The following is an 18,356-nucleotide window of genomic DNA, read 5'->3' as shown; positions in this document are numbered from 1 at the left end:
ATAGTAGTTTAAACATATACTTACTCTTTGGGGCTGTGTAGTTAAAGTTACGTGGGAGATATAATTTGCCAGTCCTTACCGGCTCTGTAAGTCTAGTGTGGGAGCTTAAATTCCTTTAAAAAAAAAAGTCAAAAAGTCAAGGGAAACAAATTTAAAAATATTATCCCAAACATGGAAGCAGCCTAAGTGTCCACTGGGGAATAAATAAAATATTTACACATACTATAAGGTATTGTTCGGCCTTCCAAAGGAAGGAAATTATATCACATGATACAATATGAATGGACCCAGAGGACATTATGATCACTGAAATGTCACTCATAAAAACACATACTGTACCATTTCACTTACAGTGTTTGAATCTGAGTGTAGTCAAATTCATAGAAACAGACAGCAGAGTGGTGGTTTCCAGGGCTGGGGGAGAAGGGAGTGGGAAGTCGTTTAATGGGTATATATTTGCAATTCTGCAAGGTAAAAGAGTTATGAAGATGGATGTTGCTGATGGTTAAACCACAATGTGGATGTACATAATACCACTAAATTGTACACTTAGAAATGGTTAACTCTACACTCCTGGATACAGGCTGCTTCATTAAGACACACAAGGCAGTGGCTTAAAGAAGTTTTACATTATATGTATTTTAATCACAACAAAAAAATTATCCGAACACACGTGTAATTAGTTGTTAACATCTTTCCCTAGAGCTAGAGTGGCTTCTCCTCCATCTTTTTTACTACTGTGTGTGCACCATCTAGAATAGTGCCTAGCATACTGCAGTCACTCCATAAATATTTGTCAAGTGAATAAATGGTCTTGGGATCGGGATTTGGGGGGCAGAATATGCCTCAGGAAAGCAATATTCCATATAATGAGCCACCTAGAAAAAAATGACAGGGGACTGAGAAATTTGCTACTGATGATACTCAGTTGCCATAGTGCCTGGTGTTTGTGAACATGTATCTTGATTAAAAATATTACATATTAAAAAGCAGAGACATTACTTTGCTGACAAAGGTGTGTCTAGTCAAAGCTATGGTTTTTCCAGTAGTCATGTATGGATGTGAGAGTTGGACTGTAAAGAAAGCTGAACACTGAAGAATTGATGCTTTTGAACTGTGGTGTAGGAGAAGACTCTTGAGAGTCCCTTGGACTGCAAGGAGATCCAACCAGTCCATCCTAAAGGAAATCAGTCCTGAATATTCATTGGAAGGACTGATGCCAAAGCTGAAACACCAATACTTTGGTGACTTGATGCGAAGAACTGACTCATCAGGAAAAAGACCCTGATGCTGGGAAAGATTGAAGGCAGGATGAGAAGGGGACAACAGAGGATGAGATGGTTGGATGGCATCACCGACTCAGTGGACATGAGTTTGAGTAAGCTGGTGTTGGTGATGGACAGGGAGGCCTGGTGTGCTGTGGTCCATGGGGTCTCAAAGAGACTGAATGACTGAACTGACTGACTGATTGATCTTGATTAAATATAGAAATAGGAAAACAAGTATGTTACATACCTATAGTCACATTCTTAATCATTTGGTCCCTTGTAGAACAGGGCTTCTTTCTTGTGAAGCTTTTAAAATGACTATGATTTTTCCCCCCCAGTTTTGTACCGTTTATTATATTTTCACAGCTAAGCACAAACAACTGACATGTTAGCCTGTTAGACCTAAAATGAGCATCTATGCATGTGTGCTCCGTTGTGTCCGACTCTGTGACCCCATGGACTGTAGCCCACCAGGCTCCTCTGTCCATGGGATTCTCCAGGCAAGAATACTGGAGTGAGTTGCCATTTCCTCCTCCAGGGGATCTTCTCAACCCAGGGATTGAACCCATGTTTCCTGTGTCTCCTGCATTGGCAGGCAGATTCTTGACAACTGGGCCAACTGGGAAGACCTAAAATGAACATTTCAGCCTTTTAATTTTAGAAAATAAGAGAGAAATGATGTAGCAGGAAGTGGGGAAAGAGGAGAGTTATAGGGAGCAAAGGGAAAAAAAGATGGGTCCTGGGAATTCCCTGGTGGCCCAATGGTTAGGATTACATGCTCTCATTGCGAAGGGCCCCAGGGGGTAGATCCCTGGTTGGAGAATTAAGATTCTGCAAGTCACCTGGTGAGGCCAAAAAAAAAAGGAATGTTGGCTCTAAGGAAGGTATCAATTGCCACTGAAGACAGTATTTATTAAAATTAAAAATTCATATGCCTTTTGACCCATCAAGCCCACATCTGGGAATCTATCCTATAGAGAAAAAATCACTAGTTCATAAAAATACATGTACATTGATAGCTATGTAGCATTAATTGTTGTGACAAAAAGCTGGGAACAAAGCTCAGGGCTGAATAACCTATGGTATATTGACACCGTGAATTATTATTCAGTCATTAGTTACTTTTAGTTGTCAGTCGTGTCCAATTCTTTGCAACCCCATGGACTATAGCCAGCTAGACTCCTCTCTCCATGGAACTCTCCAGGCAAGAATACTGGAATGAGTTGCCGTTCCCTTCTCCAGGGGATCTTCCTGACCCAGGGATTGAACCCAGATCTCCTGCATTGCAGATGGATTTTTTTTTTTTTTTTTTTTTTACTATCTGAACCACCAGGGAAGCCGCATTCAGTCATTAGAAAGACTAAATTAAATCTAAAGCAACCGACTTAGATTTTTATGAGGTATTGTTAAATGAGAAGAGAAAGATGCAGAAAAATGTATATAAGATGATCTCATTTTTGTAAAAGCTCCCCCTACCCCATGACAAAACCCCTCCGAATCTCTGCATGTGATCCTGTGAGCATGGAGAAAAATACGGGAGGATGAGTACTTGGTTGGTGATCTGTTTTGTGTGTGTCTTAGTGAAGGAATGGCTGGTGTTACAAGGGAGGAAGAAAAAGAGGAAAGGAAGGAGGAAACCAGGTGGAAAAGAAAAAAGAGCATTGTACCAAAATATTAATAATGACACATGATACATATTGATGTAAAATTATATGTGATATAGACAAAATTAAGTTTAAAAAATTGTGTGGGGACTTCCCTGGTGGTCAGGTGGTTAAGATTCCTCGCTTCCACTGCAGGGGGTACAGACGGGCTGGATTCCTGGTCAGGGAACTAAGATCCTGCATGCCAAACAGTGTGGCCAAAAAACAATTGTGCAGGTCTTTCCCTAGGTCAAGGGCTGCTCTTTAGCTTTGATCCATCATTTCTGAAATATTTGTATTAGTGACAGGTGGAAAGACAGCCTTAAGCTATACTGACCTCTAAGAAAATCAAGACTCTTGATCATGCTTGACTTTCCTCTCTCCCAGCTGTGATGGGGGATGGGCCTGCTGTCTGGCATGGGGAGAGTCAAATTACGTATTTATAATAATAGAAATTAGGGTGGTGCTGAGGACCTTACAAGAAGCTTCCAGAGGTAAAAACATGAAAACGGAGTGAGAAGGAAGAAGTATGAAAAAAAAAAACAACTCCTGGAAGGTAGCATCTTTTATTCACTCTTCGATCTAACACAGATCCAGGGGGTGAGACACTTTCATAGAAGTGTTCCACTATATGATCTGTGATATACGATGTAACGTGTATACGGAGAAGAGGTGGATGGTGTGAGCAAACATCATGGCGTGGTGTTTCCAGGCTTGCAACCTGGGGTCAAGGAACCTTGGGTTCAAATCTGCATTTGCTGCCTAGAGGCTGCTTTCAAAAGGAACAGTACAGGGGCTTAAGCAAGCAAATAGCTTTAGTGTCTCTGAAGTACTAATCCTGATCACTGGTTGAGGGCTGGTCTGGTGGTTCCAGGGCAATGCTTGCCACTTTCATCCTGCTCCTCTTCCATCCCTGCACCAGTAAAGACCATTCATCATTATGTTTGCTTTCCAGTTTGCCAAAGGGAGGAAAAAGAATGGGGAAGGTGTGCTCCATTCCTTCTAGGGGCTGTACTCAGTGGCTGAACACATCCCATTGGCCACACTCTGGTCATATGGTCACACCTAGCTGCAAGGGAGCCTGGGAGATGTGGTCTCTGGCTGACGTGCACACAACCAAAACTTCCAAAAGACGACAGGGAGGCAGACGTGAAGCCCTAACCCACACAGCTATAGACTTATAAAGCCTACGAAGGAATGGTAGAGTGAACTCTGAGGATAAGAAAGGAGCCCCGCTCTAGTCTCAGGCATCAGGAAATTGACATTTCCCAGCAGAGATCTAAAGGACTTGATTAGATGGAGCAAGGAAGACTGTTCTAGGAGTAGAGAATCGCATGTACTAAGAAGAGGCACAAGGCATATTCGAGGAACTGAAAAAAAGGTGTAATTGAAGCAAATACATCAATCAGTTCTCTTCCCAAGGATCGGAGTGAAATATATTCTAACATGCATGCCTCATGGTCTAAAATACATCATTTATTTTCTGTGGTTTGGAAATATCCCACTGTGGTTCGTCTGGCAGCCCAGAGAAAGCTGATGCTGGTTTGGGAAGATCTAATTATTTCTCACAGAAGACCGAAGCAAATGAGTGAAGTCTTCGTGTGTGTTCCCTAGAAAAATTTGACAAAATTGTGTGTCTGGTTTGTGTTATTTAAGACTTTAAGTAACATTAGGACATGGTATAATAGGACATGTCTATAGAATATTAAAATTCGATGCTTTGAAAATCATTTGCCTTTTCTCATGAAAGGAACACATTGGCATTTGGGTAATGAATTCACCTTGCCACGTGAGAGGTGAGAGCAACAGTAATCTTTGACTCACAGAAACTCATTTCCATACACTGCTCAGGAAAATCGGTTTCATTTACTTTATAATTTCACTGCCTATGAAAGCCTTGTTAAGTGTGAGTCATAGTAAATGCGAGGTCCTAGAATTTGAGAGCACCCAGTATAAAAAATTCATGAAATCTCTCTGCACTGTTTACTCCACTTCTCCTTATTGCAACCGGGTAATTGGATTTCTTTTTTTCCAGTTTTAATGTGCTTTCTCTCCTTTGCTTTCCAAAGGACATAACCTTCCCCTTGCAAAGGTGTGTATCTGATTTGGAGGAGATGAAAATCTGTTATGGGAGGAAAGCTGAGAGAAAGACAGGATAATTTCCAATTTTTGGAATTCAAAACAAGGATTGGGACTTGCCTGGTGGTCCCGTGGTTAAGACTCCATGCTTTCAATGCAGGGGATGCAGGTGTGATGTCTGGTCAGGGAACTAAGATTCCACATGCCCTGAGGTGAGGCCAGACACACACACACACAGAAAAAAGATTCAGGATTTGTCAGCTAAAACTATTGTTTTAAATATGGATTTTGTATGTTAGCATGTTTAGCAAACCCAGGAAGCAGGCCCTGGTACAGTGTAGAAGGGTGTGAAAAGTGAAACTGTTAGTCATTCACTCGTGTCTGACTTTCTGTGACCCCATGGACTGTAGCCCTCCAGGCTCCTCTGTCCATGGAATTCTCCAGGAAAGAATACTGGAGTGGGTAGCCACTCCCTTCTTCAGAGGATCTTCCCAACCCAGGGGTTGAACCCAGGTCTCCTGCATTGCAGGCAGATTTACCATCTGAGCCACTAGGGAAGCCAGAAAATATAAAGAAGATATCCCTAGGGAGAATCACTGGATAAGACACATTACATTTAATTTAAATTTCCTATTAAATTTGAATTTCAGATAAACAATGAATACTTATTTTAGTATAAAGTATGTGCCATATATTGCATGGGACATACTTATACTAAAAGATTATTCACTGTTACTCTGAAATTCAGATTTAACTGGGCATCTTGTATTTTTATTTGCTAAACCTGACAATTGTACCTCTAAAGTGTAGGACAGCAAGGCGAGTACTGCTCTACAGAAACAGAAAAATGAGAGGTGAGGGAAATTCAGGGCATGCTACTCATACTGACCATCCAAACTTTGCAGCCCTTTTCTCTGAGCAGAGCGTGTACTCTGTGTAGAATCAGAAAGCACGAGAGGCTTGATTTCCCAGCCTTCCTTGAATATACATGAGGGCACTTGCCAGGGAGCTGCATCTACCCTGACTCTTGAGTCGAAAGCTGGTATTCAGAAGAAGCAGGCGCCATGCAGAGTCCATGCCGGTGTTGGGAGATGACAGTGACCTTGGCCGCAGCCAGTGTCCAGTGTTGTCAGTGGAGGAAGCTGTGGGGTCCAGCGTCCATAGCAACAGCAGAGTCTCTAAGGCCTTATCCTGAGCACCATTCCTGGCTGCAGAGCCTTGGGTGCCTGGTGCAGAGTTCTGGTGCCCCTGGGACCCTGCAAGGTGCCAATGTCCTTCTGATGAGTGCCTTTTGCTCCTTAACTATGTCAGAGTCAGTTCTGTCCCTTGCATGTAAAAAGTGTGCATGCATAGTCCATGAAAGGTGAAATATAAGCCTTTTCAGACCTGAGAAATTGTGGTGAGAAGAGTAAAGAGGAGCGAGAGACAATGGCCCGAGAGAGAACAGAGTGGGAAGAACTGTGCCTGGAGAGGAGATGCAATATAGTAAATTGGGGAGGATGGAGGCTTTGGGGGGTGCTCTCATGCCAGTGTTCCCTCGGGGAGCTGTCCTAGGGGTCTGCAGCCAGTTCTGACAGCCTGATGGGGATTGTAAGGATGGGAGTCCATTTGGACTGCATCGTGCTTGTGCTCTTTAAGGATTCAAATATTTTCATTTGATTTTTCCTTTGTAAGTTCAGTTCAGTTCAGTCGCTCAGTCATGTCCTTTCTAAAACTGTAGTTAAAAAACACATCACACAAAAGCTGCCATCTTAACCATTATTAGGTTGAAAGTGAAAGCGGAAGTCGCCCAGTCGTGTCTGACTCTTTGCGACTCTATGGACTATACAGTCCATGGAATTCTCCAGGCCAGAATACTGGAGTGGGTAGACTTTCCCTTCTCCAGGGGATCTTTCCAAGCCAGGGATCGAACCCAGGTCTCCTGCTTTGCAGGCAGATTCTTTACCAGCTGAGCTACAAGGAAAGCCCATTATTATTAGGTTGAGTTCAGCAGTATTCAGAGCCTTCGCACTGTTGTAAAGCAGATCTCCAAAACTTATTAGTCTTGGAAATCTGAAACTCTGTCCCCATGAGACAAAACTCCCTCCCACCCTCCGGCTCCTTTCTATTTCTATGAATTTGACTCATACACTATTTGTCCTTTCGTGTCTGGCTTATTTCACTCAACATAAAATCCCATGGATGGAGGAGCCTGGTAGGTTACAGCCCTTGGGGTCGCTAAGAGTCAGACACGACTGAGAGACTTTGTTTTCACTTTTCCCTTTCATGCACTGGAGAAGGAAATGGCAACCCACTCCAGTATTCTTGCCTGGAGAATCCCAGGGATGGCAGAGCCTGGTGGGCTGCCGTCTATGGGGTCGCACAGAGTCGGACACGACTGAAGCGACTTAGCAGCAGCAGCAGCAGCAGCAATCTCCTCAAAGTTCATCCACGTTTGTAGCATATAACGGGATCTCCTTCTTTTGAAGGCTAAATAATATCCCCTTGCATGTGCAGACCACATCTTCTTCCCTCATTCACCCATCAGTGGACACTTGGGTTGCTTCCAGCTCTTGGCCACTGCGTATGAACATGACAGTGCGGACAGCTCTTTGAGGGCTCTTAAATATCTTGAAATTGCTCGAGTGCAAGTGTTTCTTCTTGGTGAGGCAGAAGGAGTTGTGGAGGTTTAGCTGTCCAAAGCCTCCCTCGACTCCCTGGTGGCCCAGATACCATCTAGAGTGTAGCTGAGGAGCTTTGATGGGTGGAAAAGAGGTGGTTTTGCAGCTACGACCTGTGCAGGGAAGAGCACTCAAGCCTGGGTTGGTGGGGGGGTGGGGGGGTGGGGTCACAGAACGACCTCAGAGCAATGAGTCAATGAGGGCTCATCGTCCAGGGATTGCCGCTGGGCTGGGTTCACCTGAGTTAGACTAGAGTCATCATGGACTTCCAGACTCAGATACCAGCATGGCAGGCAGCACCCCAGGGAAAAGAGCTGCTGTGCCAGGTTCCTGAAGTCCCCAGGTCTTCCCGACCGTGACAGGGTTGCAAAAACCATGGAACTCAACACTCTTTCAGGAAGAGAAGGAGAGAGCAAGAGGAGCTATCTGGGAACTGCAGGTTACCTACAGGGATGGTCACATTGTTGTATTAGCTACTGAGTTACTTCTGTATCTGGCAAAGGTGTGGATAAGGCAGAGAAGGAAGGTTGGATCAGTGGTAGTTGTTGTTCAGTCACTAAGTCGTGTCCAACTCTTTGTGACCCCCCATGGACTGCAGCACGCCAGGCTTCTCTGTCCTCCACTATCACCCAGAGTTTGCTCAGACTCATGTCCATTGAGTCAGTGATGCTATCTAACCATCTCATCCTCTGCCTTCACCTTCTTCTGCCCTCAATCTTTCCCAGCATCAGGGTCTTTTCCAATGAGTTGGCTCTTTGCATCACGTGGCCAAAGTATTGGAGCTTCAGCTTCAATATTAGTCCTTCCAATGAATATTCAGGGTTGATTTCCTTTAAGATTGACTGGTTTGATCTCTTTGCTGTCCCAAGGGGCTCTCGAGAGGCTTCACCAGCACCACAATTTAAAAACATCAATTCTTGGGCGCTCAGCTTTCCTTGTGGTCCAACTCTTAAACAGTTAACTTTTTGTTACCCTGCTCTATTTCCTTACCTCCCAACTCACATCATGTGCTTCAGCCCCACGGCACTGATCATCACTCCCCCAAACCACCCACGCATCACCCCTCGGGCTCTGGAATGCCCCCAGTGGAGTTCTGAGCAAGCAGCTCGGCTGTTGCTGTCTGTGTCCTGGAGAAAAATCAATGGTTTCCAAGGTGCCTCAGCTTCAAACCCTACGGGTTTCTGTTCGTTCAGGTCCCTCAGTGTGGATCTCTCCCATCGCCACTTGAAAAAACACATTTGCCCCTCGAAAGCCAGACCAAATGCCACGTCTGGGATATCTATTGAGATCTGTGTTCCCTCTCCAGGCAGAATCAATCACAGCAGTTTCCCCCTGCCTTTTGTGTTTGATGGTTACGTGTCTGTCTGCCTTGCTGGGCCAGGAGCAAGCTGACAGCAGAGAATGCTCGGTTCTCATTGTTATACCCCAGCTTCTGACACCAGACTGAGCAAATCACGGGGGGCCTTCCTGGAACAGACTCCCTCCACTCCCCCGGGCCATATCCCCCATCTCTTGCTTGAAGAAAAGCTTTAGTCTCCTTGGCTTTCACTGAATTCCGAAGAGCAAATTTAACCAAAGAAGTGAGAAAATGCAGAAACAAAGGGAAAGAGGCAAGCAAGACAAAATGAGAGTTTAGCCATAAAACAAAGCCAAGGACCCTTAGCTCCTCTTCAAGGGATATAGATAATATCCTGAACCATACCCTTGAATTGTTGTGCAGATATTAAAACCCACACCAGGAGGAAGAAGTTAACTGCATGTTGACCACAGGCAAGAAAGCCCCAAGGCCGAGTGGAATCAGAAGACTGATGAAGTTAACACCGGACACACCACCTTGTCCCCTTGCCACCGACCAGTCAGAAGAATGTCCAGAAGCTGACCATGTTTGGAACCCTCTCCCTCATCTGCTGTGGAGGAGAGTCAGGAAGCCTAAAGACAAAGGTAGAAGACTTTTTCTAGGAATTGCGTTGTGAAAAGGAAAGGGAAGAAGATCAGAGAGAGTAATAAAAAAATTTTCAGGGACTTCCCTGATGGTCCAGTGGTTAAGATTCCATGCTCCCAATGCGGGGGGCACAGGTTTGATCCCTGGTCAAAGAACTAAGATTCCACAGCTGTGCAGCCAAAAAAAAAAAGAAAAAATTGTTTTCTAAATAATTATTTTTTGGCTGTGCCACAGGGCAAGTGGGATCTTCCTCAACCAGGGATTGAGCCCATGGCCCCTGCTGCATTGGGAGCACAGAGTCTTAACCACTGGACCACCAGGAAGGAAAAAAACAAAAAAAATTTTTTTTTTAATAAGAGAAAATAGACTTGGACCTGCTTGTATGTTGAGAGGAAAATGCCAAATGAGAGGATGGCCTGAGGATCAGGAAAGGAGGGGATAATTGAGGTGTGAAGGAATTTGAAGGGATTGAGGGACTGGATGTAGGGTGCAGTGGTGGGTTGGAGAAAGGCTGATCCTTCGAACCAAAGAGGAAGGGCTTGGGGACAGGTGCTGATGAACAAGTCTGTTAGCAGTGGCACATGTAGGGGTTCAACGAGAGATGTTTGAGGGAGACTGTGCCCATGGGCTCTATACTAAGTGAGCTATGAAACATCTCATTTGAGGGTGGGTGATGCTGGCTCAGCGGTAAAGAATCCACCTGCAATGCAGGATCAGCAGGAGATGCGGGTTCGATCCCTGGGTTGGGAAGATAACCTGGAGGAGGAAATGGATACCCACTCTAGTATTCTTGCCTGAAGAGTTCTATGGGCAGAGGAGCCTGGTGGGCTACAGTCCACGGGGCTGCAAAGAGTTGGACACGGCTAAGCACACACGCACACTGGACCATCCCACGGTGATGCAGGCTCCAGAGGCACAGCTGCGGTTCCCATTCTCTTTCTGCCATTGACCAGCTTATGTCCTTGAGAAATTTACTGAAACACCCTGTGTCTCCATTTCTCATCTGTACAGTGGAGATGATAATACTCCTCAATGCATTGTTGTAAGAATTTTAAGACTTTTGATGTGGACCATTTTAAGTCTTCATTGAATTTCTTTTTTTTTTAAACATTATTTCTGCTACATTCTGTTTTTTTTAGCCTCGAGGCACGTGGGATCTTAGCTTCCTGACACCAGGGATTGAGTCGGCACCCCCTGCATTGGAAGGCAAAGTCTTAAAAACTGGGCCACCAGGGAAATCCCTCGATCATTGTAAGAATTAAATGAGTTAGAATCTGTGAAGGGCTTCAAAGAGCCTGGGCATAGAACAAGCTCTATATAACAGCTATTGTTGTTACCATCTTCGGTACCCCCATTCTCTGTGGAGCCAGAGGGTTTTGCATGCAAGCTGGAGGCTGTAAAGATTTGGGCTAGCTGTTAAGCAAAATAGAAGAAGGGAGTAAGAACATGAAAGATTGCTGAGTTATACTGTGGGGTACAGATAAGACTGGAAGATAAAGCTTGCCAGCAGTGTAAATCTTCCCAGCTATGTGAAGTTATCACTGAAGAACCTGTAATAGGGGCTTCCCAGGTGGCGCAGGTGGTAAAGAACTTACTGCCAATGCAGGGGAGACTTAAGAGATCTGGGTTGATCCCTGCGTCGGGAAGATCCCCTGGAGGAGGGAATGGCAACCCATTCCAGTATTCTTGCCTGGAGAATCCCACAGACAGAGGAGCCTGGTGGGCTGTGGTTTGTAGGGTCGCAAAGAGTCAGACATGACTGAAGCGACTTAGCACGCACACACACCTATAAGACAGGGTTTTACTTCCCTTTTCTAGATGCAAACTTGTGGTTTAGAAAGGTCCAGGCATTAGCCTCGGGTCACATGATGGTGAGTGGCAGACACGAGGGATATGACTCCAGCGCTCTACCTTCTAACCCCCTGGTGTAAAAAATACACTACAAAGCAGCTCACAAACCAAACTCTCATCAGGCCTTCCAGGCTGTGGTTGCAGGGGTGATAATGGGGTTGTAAAACACACAGGGAAAGAACAAAAGAAACAGATAAACCAGATGTTTATGAACTGTGCGAAGCACTGCTATGACACTGGCTAGTGACTGTTTCCTCCAACAGGAAAATAGGCTCGTTCACAACTCACTTACTGGAAACACAAAAGTCAAATTCTGTGGCTCAGACGGCAAACAGTCTGCCTGCAAACGTGAAGGACTAAAGGTTTTGATTCCTGGATCGGGATGATCCGCCTGGAAAAGCAAATGGCAACCCACTCCAGGATTCTTGCCTGGAGAATTCCGCGGACCGAGGAGCCTGGCAGGCTACCGTCCTTGGGGTCACAAAGGGTCGGACACGACTGAGCAACTAACATTGGTGTGTCTGTGTGTTAGTCACTCAGTCTCGTCTGACTCTTTGTGATTCCGTGGACTGTAGCCCGCCAGGCTCCTCTTGCCTCCTCCAGGCAAGAATCCTGGAGTGGGTTGCCATTTCCTTCTCCAACAATGGTATCGAAGCTTTTTGGTAAATGCATCCTTTATTCAAGGATTTGCCTCAACATTAAAGCGGACGTGACAGATAATGTGTATTGTCTGGGATACAAACATGGTAGACCCAGCAGCGCCTGGCACACCAAGGTGATTAATGTGTGTTTGCTGATAGAGTGATGGCTCTGGAGGGTGAGGGAAAAATATTTGGGAGATCCATCAGAAATTAGTGTAGGGACTTCCCTGATGGGCCAGTGGTTAAGACTCCACACTTCCGCTGAAGTGGGCACGAGTTCGAAAAAAATAAGAAAGCCTAACAGAGGAAATTCTCTCAAAAAGCCTCATTTGAGGGAGAGACGATGGCTCCCTGTCACCCTCCTTATACCTAATTGTCCCCCTCCCTATGCCCAGATTTCCACTTCTGTGAAGGAAATAGTCTATATTTCTTATTAGTGTTATTTCTGGGGCCTAGCTGAAATATAGTAAGTAGGTGGTAAAGTTTGTAGGAGAGAGAGGGTCGGGTGGAAGGATGGATGGATGCATGGATGGATGGATACATTAATAGATGGAAAAAGACAGTACCCAGAAATTACTTAAATGTCTGTAAAACACTCACCTAAACTGAAATCATCCAACCATATTAACTGTCCTTCTAACAGTCAAAGCCCTACCAGCTTCTAGATGGTATTGGCCCAGCTGGTTTAAATGGGTCTCTATGGTTACAGGCATGCTCTGGTTTCCATGGTTACATTTCCCAGTCCCTCACAGGAGTTAGAGATATATACTTGAAATTTAAAAGGATTGTTTTTTGCTTTTCTTTTGCTTGCTAGCCTACACAGAAATCCAGGGTTCTACGGTCTGGGGTGAACATTTCAGTGACCTCTTAGGAAGAAAAGGGGGGAAATTGGTGATAATATTTGTGACAGTTCTATTTTCCTCTTTCTCACTGAGTGAGGAAGAGAGGATTCAACAGGGAAATATCATGGCAGTAGAATGAAATTGCTGTATCATGAGCCTGAGTGTTTTGCTTAATTAGTGGAGGAGGAAAATGAGAGAGGCAAGAACATCTGATATGGCTTCAGTGGGAGGTGGGGGATGTTTTCCAAAGGTGGAGGGGAGTCCTATGTCAGAGTCCTTTTAACGTGATCTTCCCTCTGCCATAGCAGTGCTGTAATCACTTTGCATTAATTTCTCCCACAGCCCTCATTTCAAACAATCCCTCCTGGCCCATTTTGGCTCCATCAGACATCTGTCAGAAGGCATCAGCCTGGGTCAAGATACTTGGTTGGATCTGGCTTTTCTTGGCAGAAGGAACCCATGTGGAACTCTAGTGCCTCCTTGTGGTAGATCTAACATTTCCAGCTCTACTTCACTCCGGAAAAAGCTGTTTTTACTTGCTATCATTTAGGAAGCAAAAATATTCTTTACCCATGTATTAATGTATCCATCCATCTATCCTTCCACCCAACCCTCTCTTTCCCACAAACCTTACTGTGTATCTATTATATTTCAGCTGGACCCTAGCAATAATACTAATAAGAAATATAGGCTATTTCCTTCACAGAATTCACAATCTGGGTATAGATGTTCAGTCGCTCAGTCGTGTCTGACTATTTGCGACCCCATGGACTGCAGCATGCCAGGCTTCCCTGTCCTTCACTGCCTTTCAGAATTTGCTCAAACTCCTGTCCATTGGGTCAGTGATGCCATCCAACTATCTCATCCTCTGTCATCCCCTTTTCCTCCTGCCTTCAATCTTTTCCAAGCATCAGGGTCTTTTCAAATGAGTCAGTTCTTTGCATCAGGTGGCCAAAGTATTGGAGCTTCAGCTTCATCATCAGTCCTTCCAATGAATATTCAGGACTGATTTCCTTTAGGATGGACTGGTTGGATCTCCTTGCAGTCCAAGGGACTCTCAAGAGTCTTCTCCAACACCACAGTTCAAAAGTATCAATTCTTCGGCACTCAGCCTTCTTTATGGTCCAACTCTCACATCTGTACATGATTACTGGAAAAACCATAGTTTTGACTATCTGGACCTTTGTCGGCGAAGTGATGGGTAGGGAGGGGACCAAATAATTGAACAGCTCCTGAGAGTACGAAGAACATGGGAGAAAGACAGAGGGAGGGACCCACTGGCTGGGGAAGCTGTGTCAGCTACGGAGCTAGAAGACATTGTAAAGCTGGATGTTCAAGGTTGCAAGATTTTAAAAAATGACAATGTTTCACCCAAGAGGGGTTTCTGTCATCAAAATAAACAGGAGTATAAATCATAATAACACCTGTCTTTATCTGAGTTCATGTACTTGCTACCTCAAAGCAGCTCTGTTGACAGAAGCAGGTACAAAGACCCAGTGCTGTTGAAAAACACCTGAGAAGAAGCTGCCAATATTAGACCCAGTGCAACACAGTGTTGGGACAGCATTGGTTATGGGGCATCCGGGGCAGAGGCGACGGGTACCTCCTGGAAGGTCCAGGCTGTTCACTGGGCAGAGGGTGCTGTGTGTGTGTGTGTGTGTGTGTGTGTGTGTGTGTGTGTGAAGAATTGCACAAATGTAGGTGAGGAGGAAGGCACAGATACCCCTTGTCTTCCCCTCAACAATGAGCCCATCAGAAGAGATGGCGCCTTAATATGAAGGCTGTGGAGTCATTGAAAGATTTAAGTAGGGCAGGGATAGAATCAAGTTTGCATATTATAGAGGTCATTTCTATGGCACTGTATTCACAACCGAGGTCAAGAATGACTCCCGGCCTCTGGGTTGAGTGACTTCGTTGACGGTGGTGCCGTCCACAGAGAGAACCCCAACTAGGGATTGAACCCACACCCCCAGCACTGGAAGGCAGGGTTTTAACCGGTGGACCTCCAGGAAATCCTCACTGCTGTTGTTTGGCTTTCAATTATGGGAGAGGCTTGAGCAGGTTTGTATGTGGAGGGAGAAGCAGGCGGTGCAGATGTTCAGTGGAAGCACAAATGGGCCAAGAGGGGGAACAGGGCGATTCAGGGCAGCTCCAAGAGCTGACGGTGCCCACCTCTGGCAGGGGAGTGCGTGCTGGGAATTTTCCCAGCAAGACTGGAGGCAGCTTCCTTTCCAGCTCACAGAGCACCCCCTCCAGTCTGTCAGTCTCCTCATGGCCTCTCTTCCTCCCCACTCAGTCTGGAATGTGTTTTCCTTTTTAAGATTCATTTTTATTTATTTTTGGCTGCACGGGGTCTTCATTGCTGCACGAGGGCTTGCTCTAGCTGTGGCGAGGAGGTTGTGTTGCTTGGGCTTCTCACTGCGGTGGTTTCTCTGGTTGTGGAGCACAGGCTCTAGGCGCGTGGGCTTCAGTAGTTGTGGCACATGGGCTGAGTTGCTCCTCTGCACGTGGGATCTTCCAGGACCAGGGATTGAACCCACGTCCCCTGCATTGGCAGGCAGATTCTTAACCACCGGACCACCATGGAAGCCCTGGAATGTGTGTTAATCGCTTGTGTTTCCTCCTGGGATTCTACTTCTCTTAACCTGATCCCAACCTGGATCAAGGCTACGACTCATCTTTCGCTGGTTTCTGAGTAGGGCCATCTCCCTTCCCCTCGGGGTTGATTCCAAACCTGCAAGCCCCTGACCCCTTCCTCTCAGCAAATGACCGGTCTCTTCTGGGTGGAGTGCAGGTTCTCTATCCAGAGCCCATGGTTGGAATTCGAAGGCTGGGAAACTGAAATTCTAGGTAAGAATCTGGGTAATGTGCATTTTTAAGAGGTAAAACATCCAGAGTGTTCATCACATTCTGAACACAGCCCAAGGTTAAAAAAACAACAACAACAAAAAAACCCCTTCAATTTCAGCAAATTGAGTATGCCAGGAATAATCTTCCTTATCCTTTTGAACTTTACCTAAAACCTATTGATACCCATAACCGCCCTCATTTCCTCCTCCCCACTTTCAGAGGGTGTGGATTTCTCTCCCTCTTTATCCCAGGCTAATCCCTGTTCATCATCCTTTTATTAATTTATTTGGCTGTGTTGGGTCCTAGCTGCAGCGTGCGGGGCCTAGTTCCCTCACCAGGGATCGAACCCGGGCCCCCAGCATTGGGAGTGTGGAGTGTTAGTTGCTGGACCACCAGGCAAGGCCCCAGCATCCTTTAGCTCCAGCCTTTCAGTGAGATTATTTTCCCTTAGTTCCCCATGTCTCCCCTCCACTGTCTTGCCTTTCCAACTGGTCCCTCTCACTCCTAAACACACATAACAGCACCATCACCGCCCGAGCGCCTGTGCTGCCCTCTGTCTGGTTTGCTCTCAGCTCAGCCCCGTGGGTCCAGCTGGCCTCCTCTGTGATCTCCTGGTGTTCTCCAGGTATCTCTGTCTTGTACTTGGCAAGCTGCGTTATCACGGCTATTTCTGTATCTCTGTCTCTCTAGTCTGTGAAGTTGAGGACCACGTCTTAATCATTTTTGCATCCTGAGACCAGGGGCTCATACACTGTGGGAGCTCGGAAAATATTTGTTCACAAGACTTCATCAATACGATTCTCCTTCTGTAGACTTCCTTCTTCTCTATTACGTCTTTCTTTGAGTTATAGAAACGAGAACAGGGAGCAGCACAACTATTTCCCTTGTATTTCTTTTCTCTCTTATACGATCCAATATTCTACCAGCTTTGGGGGCTATAACTATGCAATGAGTTGGTCTGAATGACTCCTGAACCCTTTTCTGCCTTATAACTGAGAACGCAAAGCTCATATTCTAATAACTATAATCTGTATTATTATCGCCTAAATTAACGTCATTACTGCCCACACTGAAGCTTAACTGCTTGTGAGGCAGTACAAACAAAGCTCATTTAGAAATAGTTACCCATGTAAGGAAAAATACTCCACCTTTTGTCTCTTTAGAATGACACATTTACACATGATCTAACTGCCATGTATAACAGGCCAGCAGCACTATGGCAACATATCTGACTGCTAATTTTAAACAGCACTCTATTAACGAACTACCTTCGTTTGACAACACTTTTTATAAAAAAAATCCATATTTAACTATTTCATATCAGGCCTTTTATTAATTGTGGTGTTTTTCATTTTTTTCAAATTTTTACCTGCCCAGAATTCATTTTCTTTTCTAACAATCCCTCCAGTTTCCCTGAGGGAACCGTCAATCACAGAGGCCAGAATCTTTAGTGCACCTGACAAATCTACTGACCACCAGGCCCTCAACCAGTGATGGTTGCTGAGAAGTTGCTAACACTAGGCTTCATCCTGGGGTTAGGGAAGTGAAGGCAAATTTGTTTCTCCTATCTTTTTTTTTTAAATTAATTTCTTTAGCTGTGTCAGGTCTTAGTTGTGGCTCGTGGGATCTTTCATCGCTTCACATGGACTCTTTAGTTGCGGCCCACGGGGTTAGTTGCTCCCCGGCATGTTGGATCTTAGTTCCCCGACCAGGGATCGAACCCACGTCCCCTGCACTGCAAGGTGGATTCTTAGCCACTGGACCACCAGCGAAGCCCCCTATCTTGTTATATTAGCTTCCTAGTTGCTGCTGCCAAAAAACTACCACAGACTTGGCAACTTAGAATTCATCTCCCCAAATTGCGTAGGCCAGAAGTCAAGGAGTCAGAAGGCTTAGGGGACAGTTCTTCTTGGCCTCGTCCAGCTTCCAGCAGCTTATGGAGCTCCTTGGCTTGTGGCAACATAACTTCAGTCTCTGTCTCCATCTTCCCGTCACCTTCCTCTTGATGTGTCTTTGTGTCTTAAATCACTCTCTTGTAAGGACACTGGTCATTGGATGTAGGGACCATCTGATCTCATCTTGAGATCCTTCATGTAATTATATCCACAAAGACCCTTCTTCCAAATAAGGTCACACTCTGAGGTTCTGGGTGGATGCATATTTTGGGGGCTACTATCCAGCCCATGACTTTTTCCCCTGACACTCCAGACACAGATCTCTGTATGCTCAAGAGAGAAATCTGAGCATCTCCTATTTCCCTTCCTGCTTCCCCCTAGTTTTGTGATTTGGGAGTTTGGGGCCCCAGCTTTGGCTAACCTGTCTCAAGGGCTGCCTCAGATATTGGACACATTCTATCAAGATACATGATAAATTGGCAATGTCAGGCAAACTTTCTCACTTGGGTTGAGGGTGGCGATTCTTTACATTTTTTTCATTGCCTTCTCGTCTTTTTTCTTGCCTTGTTTGTAAATGGAAGGGCTAGATCAATCATTTGGAATTGTACTGGGGTTTATATACGGCGGCAGCATGTGGTGAATAAACCGTGACAGCCATATTTCTTATCGTCTTTGTGCTAAATGT

At 45.3% G+C, this 18,356-nt stretch overlaps 1 protein-coding gene across 5 annotated transcripts in view; it reads right to left on the bottom strand.

Annotated features, from left to right (window-relative positions):
- The window catches only part of GPALPP1 (GPALPP motifs containing 1), a 127,380-nt gene that overhangs the window by 64,231 nt on the left and 44,793 nt on the right, over nt 1-18,356 (bottom strand). For 2 of the 5 annotated variants that reach the window (XR_014070540.1, XR_014070536.1), the window contains exon 10: nt 3,462-3,824. The exons of the other annotated variants lie outside the window; for them this stretch is intronic. The gene's annotated coding sequence lies outside the window, so the exon portion shown is untranslated. Of the gene's footprint in view, nt 1-3,461; nt 3,825-18,356 lie in introns of those variants that run through there. 5 annotated transcript variants of the gene reach the window in all.

The sequence above is a fragment of the Giraffa tippelskirchi genome, chromosome 12 (genome assembly GCF_054371585.1).
Source record: "Giraffa tippelskirchi isolate mGirTip1 chromosome 12, T2T-mGirTip1v1.2.pri, whole genome shotgun sequence".
In the NCBI taxonomy this organism is placed as follows: domain Eukaryota; kingdom Metazoa; phylum Chordata; class Mammalia; order Artiodactyla; family Giraffidae; genus Giraffa; species Giraffa tippelskirchi.
Note: the sequence above shows the minus strand (reverse complement) of the source record. Positions and strands in the feature narration are given on the sequence as shown.